The 14,866-nt window shown below is 38.5% G+C and overlaps 1 protein-coding gene and 1 long non-coding RNA gene across 2 annotated transcripts in view; one reads left to right on the top strand and one right to left on the bottom strand.

Annotated features, from left to right (window-relative positions):
* Positions 1–14,866, top strand: part of EMC2 (ER membrane protein complex subunit 2) — a 564,357-nt gene that overhangs the window by 408,386 nt on the left and 141,105 nt on the right. The window lies entirely within an intron of this gene.
* LOC147571896 (uncharacterized) lies at positions 5,472–8,872 on the bottom strand. Its single transcript, XR_015246552.1, has 2 exons — positions 8,730–8,872; positions 5,472–5,797 (listed from the first exon to the last, which is right to left on the bottom strand). It is a non-coding gene; the product is annotated as an uncharacterized LOC147571896 (long non-coding RNA).

Below are 14,866 nucleotides of genomic sequence, written 5' to 3'. Positions count from 1 at the left end.
CTCTGCAAAAGGGGTTTCTAATCTATTTTTGAACCCAGCTAGTATTCTTATTATTGTGACTCTAAATTCTGGTTCAGACATCTTGCTTGTATCTGTGTTAAGTCCCTGACTGTTGTTTCTTCCTGCTCTTTTTTTGGGGGGTGAATTCCTTTGTTTCATCATTTTGAAGGAAGAAAAGGAATTAATAAGGTAAAAAAATTAAAATTAAAAAGTTAAAAACACACACACAAATAAAAATCAAATAAATTCTGTCAGATCCTAGGTGTGTTTTGGTCTGGTTGTTGAAAGGAGCTTGATAGATTAGAGGAAAGGGGTGGGGGAGAGAGAAAAAAAGAAAAAGAAAAAACAAGAAAAAAAATGGAAAACGTTTGAAATTTTGAAAAAATGAATTCAATGAAATAGAAATGAAATGAAATGCTGGAAGCAAAATATAATTTGAAAAATTTACACAAAAGTAAAAAATATAGTAGAAAAAAATAAAGAAAAATATTTTTAATAAAAATTGAAAATAAAAATAAATTTTTCCCTTTCTGTATTCAAGAAAAAGATAAGCCACGAAAAAGAAAAAAATTGAATAGGTGGACTAGTGAACAGACTGAAGTACAATTGAAATTACATAATTTTCCCCTAGAAATCAAACTATGAAGCACTTTATAGTCCATAAACTAAGCAGGTGGAGACCTGTGGTGTTCCTGAAGAGCGAGGTTGGCCCAGTGTGGGGGGCTTAGTGTAATGGCTCTGTCCTCCACTAGATGACGCTGCTTAGGTTATTGGGGTGGATTGTGTGGAGCTTGTAGTTGTGTATGCGCATGCGCGGGAGGGGTGACATGGCGTCACCCACCTTCGCTCCAGTGTCTAATATGTTCTCTCTGATAAGCAATTGTGCACCCGTCCTTTGGCTCCAGCTTCCATCCATTCCCTGCGTTTACACTGTCTGTGAGCAAGCCATCAGGATGCCAGGCGGCACTGCCCTCCTGAGTTTTATCTCAGAGGCAGCTGTGTTTCCTGACCCTTCACCTTTGAGGGACTGCGGCTTTGACTCGTTCTGCCCCTCTGGGGGAGCAGAGCAATGGCCAGGTGCCTACCGCACCCAGGAGCATTCATAGGACCATGCTGATGCCAATGCCCAGAAACTGCAGCTGGGTGCCAGCCCGCCCCAGAAAAAGTTCACGTGATCGTGTAGCAGCCCGTTTCAGGGATTATGGAAAATCACAACACACATCTGGGACCAGGCTTTACCCTTAACGACCTTGTTCCAGCACCAGTGAATGTGGTTGTTCTCTGGGGTCTTCTGGGACTGAGTGGCCGCACAGCCTCTACCAGCAGTAGAACCGCTTCTCTCCATGTCGCCGGAGAACCTCCCGGACTTTACTGTGCTCCTGGGGATTCTTCCTTCCCACCAGAGCACCACCAGGTACAGAGCTGCAGAGTTTCAGACTCTGCACTTCCCCTGTTTATAGAGTCTCAATGGAATTTAAATCCTCTCCTTTCTCTTTTCTCCCTTTTCAGTTCAGTCCCTGCGGCTGTTTCCACTTTTCCACTTTCTCTTCAGCTGCTTTTGTGTGTGGGGGGTGCTTTTCCCGTACTCCTCCCCACCCCACCATCTCCATCCTCTCTCTGCAAATGAAAACAGCACCCTGCTTTCCGCAACTTCTCTCTCCCCCAGTTCACCTCTCCGTCCTGGGTACCTGCTGAGTTCTGTGATTCAGGTTGTGCTGATTGTTGTGTTAATCCTCAAATCAATTTTGTAGGTGTGCGGGATGGTTTAGTGTTGATTTGGCTGTATTTCATGGATGCGAGATGCAAAAAAACCTCACATGCTGTTCCAAAACAATCTTTTTAAATAGCTTTCTATGTTAAAAATGATGCATTTTTATGGATTCAGAGACAAAGGTTACCAAACGAATCATTGTGTATCAGTTCTAAGGTGGATGAAGTGAAAAGCTCTGGTCAATGAGTATTGACCTAATGGCTTTTAATTACGGAGATCAATGTAATATCTTTCCTCGTCTTAGTTTGTCCACTCTGATAAACCATTTCTTCTGTGCTCCTAGAGAGAAGTTTAATTTGCCGTGGCAAGTGTGTGTAGAAGTATCTGTTTTGTACTGCCCTTGCTATAACAGCATCTCCATTCTATTTAATTGGCAACTCCTATAGTTCAAAATCTATTACCAACTATAATTTCTATTTACTCTGGCCCCATGTGTGTCTGACAAATTTGTAGTTGGAGAAGGAATAATCTCCACCACCTTAGACATTTCAGAAAACCTCAACTATCCTCATCTGGTACATTCTTTTGGACTCCTTGATTATATCCCTATTATCTGCCATTACATCAAGTTTTTCTTTTTTTTTTTTTTTTTAAACGTTTATTTATTTTTGGGACAGAGAGAGACAGAACATGAACGGGGGAGGGACAGAGAGAGAGGGAGACACAGAATCGGAAACAGGCTCCAGGCTCTGAGCCATCAGCCCAGAGCCTGACGCGGGGCTCGAACTCACGGACTGCGAGATCGTGACCTGGCTGAAGTCGGACGCTTAACCGACTGCGCCACCCAGGCGCCCCTCATCAAGTTTTTCCAAAAAAAGACTTGCCCAATAAATTAGATGATTCGGCACTAGTCTTTCCCCACTAAGGAATGGGTGCAGTACTATGCTGACCTAGTGTGGATTGCAACAGACAGAGGTTTCAGGTCTTGATGAGAAGGAAAACTCAGGTAACATCCCTGGGGGTGTCCTACCAGTTGAAACATATATAGGGCATCTCTTGTATCCTGCCTTATATCCTACTGACTCACTTTTTTTAAGCACTGCTGCAGCATTAGATTTTCTTAGGTATAACTTGACAGCACAGTATATCTGTCGTTTTGGCTTGGGATTCTTGGATACAGCAGCATGGGACGGATGTGAGCACTTACTGACACTCTATGAGGCACATTTTGACTGGTAGTAGAAAGAATCTGTTCCTTTCTCTCAGTGAAGTAGACAGTCTGGGGCATATTCTCTCTGATGCCTCAAAAGGTCTTGGCTGGATGAAGCTTCACTTGTCCACTCCAGAAATCAGTGTGGCGTTTACCAAGGGATGGCTCTCCATCCTTTACTGTTTCACTCTCTACTTTGTCATTCCCTTCCCTAGTAGACTATCTGCATGAAAACTCTTGTCTCGGTTTCTGCTTTCAAGGGAATCTTGGGCTAACACAAAATCATACCTAGAAAAAAATGAAAAGTTGGAGAAAAGAAAGGGTGTGAATAAGATAAACAAGGTATAGATATTTACCTTATTTTTTAAGTTTATTGTTTATTTTGAGTGAGAGAGAGAGTGCGAGCAGGGAAGGGGCAGACAGAGAGGGAGACAGAGAATTCCAAGCAGGCTCTGCACTCACAGCAGGGAGCCAAATGCAGGGTTTGATCTCACAAACCATGAGATCATGACCTGAGCTGAAATCAAGAGTCCAACACTTAAGCGACTGAGCCACCCAGGCATCCCCACCTTATCTTAAAACGTATTCAAATACAAAATAGTATTTGAGACAGTTATGATAATGGAATAGGTATAATAAACCAAAACCAATGAACACAATAAAAAATGCAAAAGTGCATTGTAAATAAGGAGATATTTACATCAAGTTCCCAAGTTGGATAACATCCCAATAATTGAATGGAATATTTGTATCTAGGTTTTCCAGCAGTCAGGGCAAAAATGGAGAGATGTGGCTCTTAGTGTTTATTGGTTGGGAGCAAACCAATTAGTTAGTAATGTAAATACATTCCACATGCTGGACTCCAAAAGAAATTGTTCACTGTGTTTTTATAGATGGAATATTGAATAATGTAATGAAGGGTATTCTTAATAACAGAGTTATGATAGAAATTGTAGAGATATCCCATGGAGCTGCTTCATGTACCGTATGTAATAGAACCAGAATATGATACCAAGAATGGTAAAATGTGAGCAGAACTGCATCCTGATGAGCTTCGAGCAAGGTGGTTCAATACTGCTCTCTCAGACAACTAAACAAATATGTTAAACGTTTTTTAATCATGCAAATATAACCTATTTATTGCAGATAGTACCATTTACCTCTGTACCTATGGCAGACAGTCTTACTGATTATGGCATTCTTTCCTCTTGATCTTGGGTGCAGCCTCTCAGTTTCTTAGCATGATACTCCGAACACTAAAAAGAATCAAACTACAGACGAGTTTAATCTTAGTAGTTATCATTTGTACATGTAACATGTACATCCTGGATGAGAAGACATACCTGCCAAAATGTCACCTGGATGAGAATCATCTGGACATTTCTGCTTAAAAAAAATGACTTTTGGTGGAGAATAAGAACTGTCAAGCTCTTCTTATTCACACAAAATGAACCACAGATTTCACAGCTTCGTGAGGGCTACTCTTGGGACACATGGTAAAATGTGTTCACTGTGTTCAATAGTGAGAACAAATAATGTGTGAAAATGGAGTGAGATTTCCAACATGACTAAGACACTTAAGAATCACAAAGAGGAAATTTTTATCGCATGGTATAGAAAGTGTTGACGTATGAAAGTGTGAGACAAATTAGGGGTAAAGGCAGATTCTGTACCCTAAGGAATCACTTTGCCAGAAAGATAAGACCCACAACAATAGATGTAAATGTCCACCAAGGAATATAATAGCTATCATTTCTTTAATAAAAAGAAGGCAGGTATAATACAGTGTAACTTCCATTCTGGGGAACACTTCCCCAAATCTCATCTCCCCTATTCTCAACCCTTCCCACGACCTCAACTACAGATTGGTGTGGTATTTTTCTTAGAAATGCTACTGTTGAAACAACAAACTCCCATCTGAAATTGCAACAAAAGTAACAACAGGATGAAATTCTTCCTAGATGAACTGCTTAAAAATGCATTGTAACTCTTATTTTTAAATTCTGTGTATCCTCACCTAGGCGTATGATGGCATTTAATACACTGAATGACAAGTTGTTCTAAAAGAAAAAAAAAATTTTGAAAAGGTACTATAAACTCAAAAAAATATCCCAGGTTGGGCAGAGAGGATATACCTAGAGCAAAAGTAGAAAAAAATAAGTTGAAATAAAATTATCCAAGAATTTCAAGGGCCGTTGCTATTTATTTATGAATTAAGACTTCCAGTTCCTAGAGTGCCTGGCTGGCTCAGTTAGTAGAGCATGCAACTCTTGATCTAGGGATTGTGAGTTTAAGCCCTAAGTTTGGGCATAGAGCCTACTAAAAAAAAAAAAAAAAAAAGACTTCCAGTTTCTTTGAGTAGGGGAGAGAGGCTAAACTTGCTTTGCAAATCAAACAGCGTAATTTCTGTTTATTATAATTCCTTTCATAGTACATTGATGTCATTTCTTCACTTGTTTGTCTCTCCTCTGAGGCTGCAAGTTCCTTAAGGACCTTACTCCTTATTCATCTATTTTTTACACCTCATAACTCTCATAGACACATGGTAGATGTGCTATTAATATTTATTTAGTGAAAGAATGCATGGATGAATAAATAGGACTGATGTTACACACCGTGCTTCTGGGTTACTTGTACTTTCTGGTTTCTCTCTAAAAGTCTGTGTTGTTCAGAATATTCTCACTTCAAAGTAACTTGGTGGCAAAAGTAGAATTATAAATCCAAAGTGCTTCCTCACTGCTCTCCATAGCATTTTGGTGACTTCCAAACACCCTTGAAAACCAAGTTCACTTTTACTCGAAATCATCTCTAATGGCACAGAGGGGTAGAACTCGAGCTCAAACAAGTATGGGGTGACTTTCCTTACGCTTCTTCACCTTCAACTGAAAAAGAAAACATACTGATACGAGCACATAAGTATGCATACACCTATATCCGAATAAGGCCTGTACTTCGTCTTTTTAAGTTCTTGACAGATTATTCATTTTTAGAGAAAAATAGTAGATATTATTTAATAAGCATGTTCTATGCCAAACACTACATAAAACATTCATATGCATTGCCTGATCTTCACAATATTTTTTTATAAAATAAGTTCCAATGTTATCCCTGTTACATAGTTGAGGAAATTGTTTAGAAATGTTAAGAAGTTACATATTGCTCGTACATTGAAAAGCTTGGTTTCAAATCCAGTTATATCTGATGCCATATACCATAATCTAGTCTCATTCATTTTTATGTATCAACCAGCATGTATTAGATAGTCTGGTCCAGAGTAGCAAAGAAGGAATGCATGAAACTGGCATGACCCAAACTGGAAATGTCTCACTGCAAAGAGAGCTACAAGCCCCAAAGCCTTTGCCTTTGATTTCTCCTAACTACTAGATTTCCGTGACTTCCTTACATCCTACAAAATAATATTGATGTGCATTTTCTTTATTTTATTTTTATTTATTTTGAGAGATAGATAGGGCAGGGGCAGACAACGAGGGAGAGAGAGAATCTCAAGCAAGCTCCAAGCTGCCAGCACAAAGCCCCATGCAGGGTTCAGCCCCATAAACAATGACATCGTGACCTGCACCAAAGTCAAGAGTCAGACGCTTAACTGACTGAGCCACCCAGGTGCCCCTGCATTTTATTTTTTAATTGTTATTTGTATTAAATCTCAACTATTGAGTACATTTAAAAAAGAATAATTAACATACAGTGTTATATTAGTTTCGGGTATGCAACATAATGCAACAATTCTATACATTATTCAGTGTGATCACTATAATTGTGGTCTTAATCCCCTTTATCTATTTCACCCATCCCTCCATCCACCTCCCCTCTGGTAACTAGCAGTTTGTCCTCCTATTTACAAGTCTGTTGTTTTGTCTCTTTTTTTCTTTGTTTTGATTGTTTTCTTAAATTCCACATATGAGTGAAATCATTATGGTATTTGTCTTTCTCTGTCTTATTCTACATAATATCATACACTCTAGGTCCATCCATGTTGTTGCAAATGACAAGACCTCATTCTTACTCATCTGCATTTTAGAAGTCCCCAACTGACATTTATCTGAGGTGTGGGTAAACGGGTGGTCCTCTTCCCACATACGCACCTTTAAATGGCAGTCTTCTTTTAGTAGGTAATTCAGTTTAGGTTCATTTGAAACAGAATCATCTTTCTTGTTAATTTACAAATGTAAAAGATCAGTGAAGTGTGAGAGCTAAATGGATATAAAAATACCAGAACATATGCAGAGGGTGTAGAAAAGAGTCAGACAATACAGTGTTTCTCAGCATGAGGGCTGCTCTGTCGCATTACTACTTGGGACATCTGTGCCTGCACCAAGCTGTCTCAGAGAACGGCTTCGAGCCAAACCATCATGCAGACCTCGTCCTCCGCACGTAGTGGTGGCGGTGTTGCTATTCAGAAGCACCTGCCCACGAATACATTTGCTCACTGGTGCTGCAAGGAGCATCCGAATTATGCACTGTCTCCATCTAATAACACCTTTGCAGTCCCTCCCCAGCAGGGGCTCTACGTGGCTCTTTTAATCTCCTCGCCCTCTGTAGGAAATAAGCACTATCATTTCGCTTCCCCTCACAAATTAAATTGTATTACCAGGTAGTAATGGGACAGTGCCAGCTGACTAAAATTGATGATAAAAGCAGACAGGAGAATTCCAATGTCCCCAGCTGTGTTTGAGGGAGAGAGATTTTATTTCAAAAGCAATACCAACTCAGCAAGGCGTGAGCCCTTGTGCCATGCAAGCCCGGTGGTGTTGCTCACTAAATCTAGAGCCAGTGGCACACAACAGGCATCACTTCCTAACAGCCAACTTAGCTTAAGGTGTATCCATCAGCAACCAAGTCATGCCCTCTTTTGTCCCATTGCAAATCTGTACAGCAAATCTGCATATTTGGATTTGCACCTATGTTATAATAAAAAACTGCTTTAAGATGAGGTGTTGCATTCACTTATTTAAATATTCCTAAGCATAGCCAGTAGGGCTGGTTTTCAGATTACTGAATTCAAACTCATCGGGCAGGTACATAAATGACACATAAATGAAACATGTTCTGAAAAACGTTTTAAGTTGTAGAAATCCTGCCGCTTATTTCTGACAAGAAGATGTAATAAAAGGTTGAATAATGTCTTTGGGATTCATAAATTAAGAATGCAGTCTTCTGTTGATGCCGTGTGGTATGTTATGTTGCTTACGGTCCTTCTGTTGCCCATGACTAATGCCTGTACTGGCAGTGCCATCCCCACCATCTTACTTTACAATAGACATTAAGATAGCTTTTCCAAATTACATTCGTTGGAAGACTAATACTGCATAATAGGGTTCTGTGGAGACACCCTACTGGGAAATGTTTTTGTGAATCTGTAGGAACAAAATATGCTCTGTTGCATTATCAAAATTATTTCATTAGAAATTTCCCTTTCAAAAGTATCTTGAAGGATAAATACCCCATTAGAATCGCCATTCAAGAGTAAAAACAAATAGTAGCATAGGTTATCACCATCCAAATGTTCATGATGAGTATGGAGGAGAAAGAAGCACAGTCTTCCCCTGTTTGAGCACTACCTTTCCCCTGAGATAGGACCCTGTACCTTGATCTCCACTGTAGATTCACACCGTATATGAGGCATATAGCAAAAATAGCAAAGACTGCCTGCGGTCCACTCTTGTATTTCCAGTGTTAGACACATAGGAGGTGCTCAGTAGGTAAATGCTTGTTGCTTCAGTAAGTGAATGAATGAATGGACGGATGAAAGAATTGAGTCTACATATGCCTCTTTCTGAATGTACGTACCTTTGATAATGCACTATTTTTCAAACGTAAGCAGGCTGCATTAGAACAGATGTTTTTAAGCCACCACGGTGGCTCTGCTCCCCTCTCTATAACTTGTAAATAATGAAATCACATGTGTGTTTCCAAATGTCAGCCTCTGTTGCTGGCTGTGTTGTTGCCTTGGCAACAGAGACTATGACATTATAAGCTATGGTCTCTGCCATGGCAGCTATTTGAGAATTAGCCTGCAGAATTCCACAATGAGTGTAATGAGCTTATGGATCCTTAACCACCCCCTGGTTTGAACTTTGATGTGCATGTACCTGTGAGAATGAAGTTTATGTTGATTTCTTTTATTATTCAGGGCCTAATATTCCAGTTGCTAAATAATTATTTTATCCTCCTCCATTTGCTTTAATTATGCTCACAGTACAGAAAGTTAGAAAATACCCTCAAGAGCACTGATGATCAGACTTTGGGATTTTACAGACTAGAAGAACTCATTAAACATTAGAGGAACAAATATATGCTTGTTCACTTTTATTATTACTAAGTAAAGACAAAATTAAAAAATAATCACCCATTTTCCTTGTTTTATAAAGAATGGACATTTTGTCCCCTCAAAGCAGTAAGGACAATTTTAAAATAAGAGACATTTTTTTTTTAATTTGAAGAAGCATATACCATATGAATCACATTGTCTTTATTCATATTATTGAACTGTTGAACATTTTATCATGGACGTACACTGATTGTTCCACAAAGACATATTTGGAAACCTCTTCCCAAGGGGACACTAGGAACACAAAAGTGAATATAAAATATGTGAAGCTTTATTCTAGATGAGGCCAGTGGTCTCTACAGCCTAAAATTCTATCCTGTTGGGGGCACCAGGGAACATGGAGCAAGGCTTAGCTCACCATGCTAATCTCCAATGTATGTGTTGAACCTCACAGAACATTAACCTCCTCCACCCTCTTCCACCCACCTATGTGACTTCATTATTTACAAGTTTTAGAGAGGAGAGCAGAGACACCTTGGTGGCTTAAATACATCTGTTCTAAAACAGCCTACTTACTTTTGAAAAATAGTGCATTTTCATAGGTACCTCCACCCATCTCTGCACTCTCCCTCCCTCTCCCTCTGCACATACAGCTTCACTTCCTCTCTCTTGAGAAAACTGAGGCAGGTTTCTTGAGTTCATATATGCAAGTTATCTAAATCCTACCCATATATTTTTTTAAGATTTTAGACCTTCTATTATTTCCATTTGTTTGAATTTTCAAATTCTACCTCATCACTCACATCTTTGCTTTAGCCTTCACCTTCTCTTTACTCACTTATCCCTAGTAAAGTGCTAAATCTGATTTATCTTGATCCATATTAATTGTGCATATAATTGACATAGCCCCCCCCCCCCAAAGCAATCATTTTCCTTGCATTTCTCCCAGAAGTTCTCATGGATTCTTAAGAAGGCCTAAGACTCGGGGCACCGGGTGGCTCAGTCGGTTGAACATTGGACTTCGGCTCAGGCCATGATCTCACAGTCCGTGAGTTCAAGCCCTGCGTTGGGCTCTGTGCTGACAGCTCGGAACCTGGAGCCTGCTTTGGATTCTGTGTTTCCCTCTTTCTCTGCCCCTCCCCCACTCATGTGTGCAGTCTCTCTCTGTCAAAAATAAACATTAAAAAAAAAAAGGTCTAAGACTCTTCTCAGTCCCTCTCTTAAAATGTAAGCAGATTGGGTATGATCTACCTCTAGGAGGCCTGGCAGGTCTATTCCCTTACTGTGCTAGCTCCTCGATTTACCATAGATGGGGTAAATCAGGTCAGATGAGTGCTTGAGGACCTGGTTGTATGTGGTCAGAGACCCACCACGTTTTTCCAATCCAGACATTTCCTGTGCTCCCTGAATAAAGCTGTGATCTCCATCTTGCTTGTCTGTTCTTTATGTGTAGACAGAATTGGCCACAATGGAGAGTCAGAGTTAAGTGGTAGGATTAGGCCCCAGCCTTACTCCAAACTCCTAATAGTTTACACAACCCTCAACCCCATCTTCTTTCACATCCACCCACTACAATCTGGTTTCCCCGCCCACAGGACACCCAACCATTCTGGCAAAATCTCACTGATATCTTTCTAACTGTCAAATTCAATAACATGTGTCAATCTTGTAATTTTTTAATATCTTGAAAATCTTGAATTTTTAAAAAGTAAAATTTAAAGTTTTTTACATCTTGAAATCTTGAATTATTTTAGCTTTTCCTTTATTCTCCCTTGTTCTTGTACTTCTGACCATTTTTTCTTTGAAATTCCTGAGTCTTTTCTTCTATAGAAAACACTTCAAGATTACTTTTACTTCTCTACTTCTTCCCAGATTCCTTCACTAAATACCTTCAATGTTAACATTCTTATAGGTTCTGATCTTGACCTTTTTCTAATTCTGTTACTCTTCTACCATTACTTCCACCACCAAGTTGACTCTCAAATCTACGTATCTAGCATATGTCTGTTCCTGCTACCCATTCCATATATCTTTCTGCCTATTGAAACTCTCCACCTACATAAATGATAAGCATCCCAAACTCTGCTTATTCAAAATCAATCATTCCATCATGACAGCATGAGGAGTTCTAATCTGCTCCCCAATGAAGCTAGGATAATTAAAAAATTATTTTTAAGACAACCACTTAAAGCCTCTGTAGTCCTAGGTATATGCCCAAGGGAAATTAAAATATATATCCACAAAGCAATAATAGCCAAAAGTTGGAAAAAAACTAAACGCCTGCCACTGAATTAATGTATAAACAAAATTTTGTATACACATATAATGGACTATTATTATTCAGCTATAAAAAAAAGAATGTAATACTGACACATGCTACAATTTGGATGAACCTTGAAAAAATTATCCTAAGTGAAAGAAGCTACTCACAAAAGACCACACATTATATGATTCCATTCATATGAAAATCTAGAATCTTTAGAGAAAGAAAGAAAGTAAATTATTTGTTGCTTAGGACTATAAGGGGAAGGATAGGTATATAGGAGGATGACAGTTAAAGGGTATGGGGTTTCTTTTTTCTTTTTGACAAAAATATTCTAAAATTGACCACAATAATGGTTGCACATATATTTGAGTATACCATTGAATTTCACACTTTAAATGAATGAATTATATAGTATGTGAATTATATCTCAATAAATCTGTTTTTAAAAAATGAAACAATCAATGAATCACGGGAATCTACCCCCAAAACCAAGAGGACAATGTATGCACTGTATATTAGTCAACTTGACAATAAATTATATTAAAAAAAAATGAATCAATCAGGAGCGCCTAGGTGGCTTAGTCAGTTAAGTGGCCAACTCTTGATTTCGGCTCAGGTCATGATCTTACAGTTGGTTCATGAGTTCGAGCCCCACATTGTCAGCAGGAGCCTGCTTGCGATTCTCTCTCTGCTGTCTCTGTCCCTCCCCCACTCTCACTTTGTCTTACTCTGTCTCTCTCAAAATAAACAAACAAACAAACAAATAAACAAACTTTAAAAAAAGGATTTAGTAATTTCCACTCAGGCCTGCTTTTTCTTGTCTTTCCCCAAGTTATTCTCTTAACCATCTAAAGCAGCAATTATCCTAGAAGTTATACTAGACTTCTCTCTTTACCTTTACCCCAGTGGCCAGTTCTTCACCAATTCTTGTCTAGTCTACTTCCTAAAATCGTTCTGACCTGTCCTATTCTCTTCATCCCACTATCATGCACTCAGTTCATGGTCTCTTAAGTATGATTTCTCTTGATATGCATCCCTGTCCTAAGAGTTGAGTGTGAAGGGAATGGTATTGGAATTGGTGGTGAGTGGAGGGAGGAATTATTTGAGGGATGCATTTATTTATATTCCAGTATTTTTTTCTTTTGCTGTTTTACTTGAAATGTTTTAGACAGGGATAATAATGACAGGGTTCTATTCACATCTCTATACCTCTTCCCTGCTTTTGATCTTTCTTTTCTCTCTCTCTTTCTTTCTTTCTTTCTTTCTTTCTTTCTTTCTTTCTTTCTTCTTTCTTTCTTTCTTTCTTTCTCTTTCTGTCTCTCTTTCTCTCTCTCTTTCTTTCTCTCTCCCTCCTTCTGTATTTATGTTGTTCTTTTTTATATACTGATGCATTTTAAGCCAAGTGAGGGAGTGGTATTTTCTCCCTCTATTTCTCATTGCAAGTAATAAAAAACTCCTGTTTATTTTACTTCTTTAATAGTGAAAGAATTAGAAAAACATATTTATATATACACATATATGTATAATTATTTGGAGTGACTATATATTAATTTTAACTACTTATGGAAATTAAAAATCATAACACATGGGAACTGTTGGGAATAAATAATTTGGGGAATTTGACTTATAACTAATTTTTGGTACAGGGGATTATTGTGAGGGTGAAGAATTTTACCACTATAGAGTAGTATTGTCTGTGGAAAAAGAATTTTGTTGGATGATATTAGAAGGTGAAGGGACAGTAAAGTATCCTCTAGACTGAGAAGGCACTTTGAACCCAAAATTTGAAGTGAGCTTCTCCGTACCATTTACAGTTTTATTCAGGGCAATTTACTAACAGGGGGATATGGCAGACAATGATCCAGGTGCTACACAGCTATTCTCTTCAAATTCCATACCTTAATCCACAGCTTTTATAGAGCAAGGGGATGTGCAGAGGTCATTGTGGTGAGGCCAAAGGTTTTTAATATTTAACAGACCTCATGGCACCATCTATGCACCAGAGGGGAGGAAGGGGAAGCAATTATGTTATCTCTGCTAGGTATCTAAACAACTTTAGGGGGATCAGAATAAACTTTCTTTCATGGTCAGTGCATACATAAATCTCCAAGGGGCCTGGAACACATAGCCCTGAGGGAAGTCATTGCACAGACGTGAACAAGATGGAAGGCCAAAGGTGGAGTCAGTATTGTCAGCACTCCTAGAAATGATCAGACTTGATGACAATGATTAATATATTAATTGTTAAAAAATAGCTATTTTACAACGAAAATCATTGTTGTCTACTTATTTGGAAGGTGAACTATACAATGGTCAGTAGGTTGGGAAAGATAATTTTGCAAACCACTTGGTAGCTCCATAAAGTTCAAACTCCTATTCAGTAAATGGTTTTAGGAACAATACTAAACTGGATTCACAACATCTGAAGAACAGGGGACCTCTGTTTCGCAAATGTAGGAACTAGATTTTTTTTTCATGACCTAAGGATGATTTGGCACAAGAAAGCTCAGTCTAAATGGATAGGAATGTTCCTGTCTGTGAATATGTGCACTGCCACTGTAGGTAAGCTATGTGGGTGGCCAGTGTAAAATCCAAGTTTTGCCTGGTCAATATAGATACAGAACAAAAGGATTTAGGTAATATTAAAAAGTATCTCAGAGCTGAGATAACAGAGCACTCCTTCCCTCTGTTGGGGCAACCTGTCAAGGAAATATAGTGCTTCAGTTCATCAGTCAAGATTCTTTCCTTGCAGGGAGAATAGTTTTTGTTTCTCCTTTTCAAGACTCCATCTTCCCTGAATAGCAATATATAGCATCTATTAATCTATAAAACAGCATACAATTGATGTTGCTTCAGTCTAAAAATAACAACTCATTGTGATTAGTCCAGCACATGTTTCCTGTATCTGATAAATTGCAGTTTCCTTTGGCTACCAATCCAGATATATATGTCTGGTACCAGGGAACTCTAGTATTGTCCATTTCCTCAATCTTTAACGCATCAGATCTCTTGGATTGTGCAAGTACCTTACTAGTTAAGCTTTCAGAGGACACATTTTTCTCTCATTTTTAAAAGTGTTTCGCTACAGGAAAGCCAGTATTCCCTTGCTATTTTTTCCTGTCATAATGCAAGAACATGCATTTTATTGTGTATTCTAATATGATGGGTATAATTTGACTTGCATTCTTATCAGAACCTTGACATATTATTTGCTCTTCATGAAACAAAGAAAGCCAGTTTATTTATTTAAATAACTATAGTTACATATTTGCAAATAACATTTGTATTTAAATCTATATTGTTTAATTTCCTTTTTAAAAAAAAAAGACATTTTCTAAGGGCTTTCCCAAGCATCTAATATCAGTGTAGGATTTTTAATCATCTATTTAT

Source organism: Puma concolor, chromosome F2 (genome assembly GCF_028749965.1).
Source record: "Puma concolor isolate L17-30 chromosome F2, mPumCon1.1.hap2, whole genome shotgun sequence".
Taxonomy (NCBI): Eukaryota; Metazoa; Chordata; class Mammalia; order Carnivora; family Felidae; genus Puma; species Puma concolor.
Note: the sequence above shows the minus strand (reverse complement) of the source record. Positions and strands in the feature narration are given on the sequence as shown.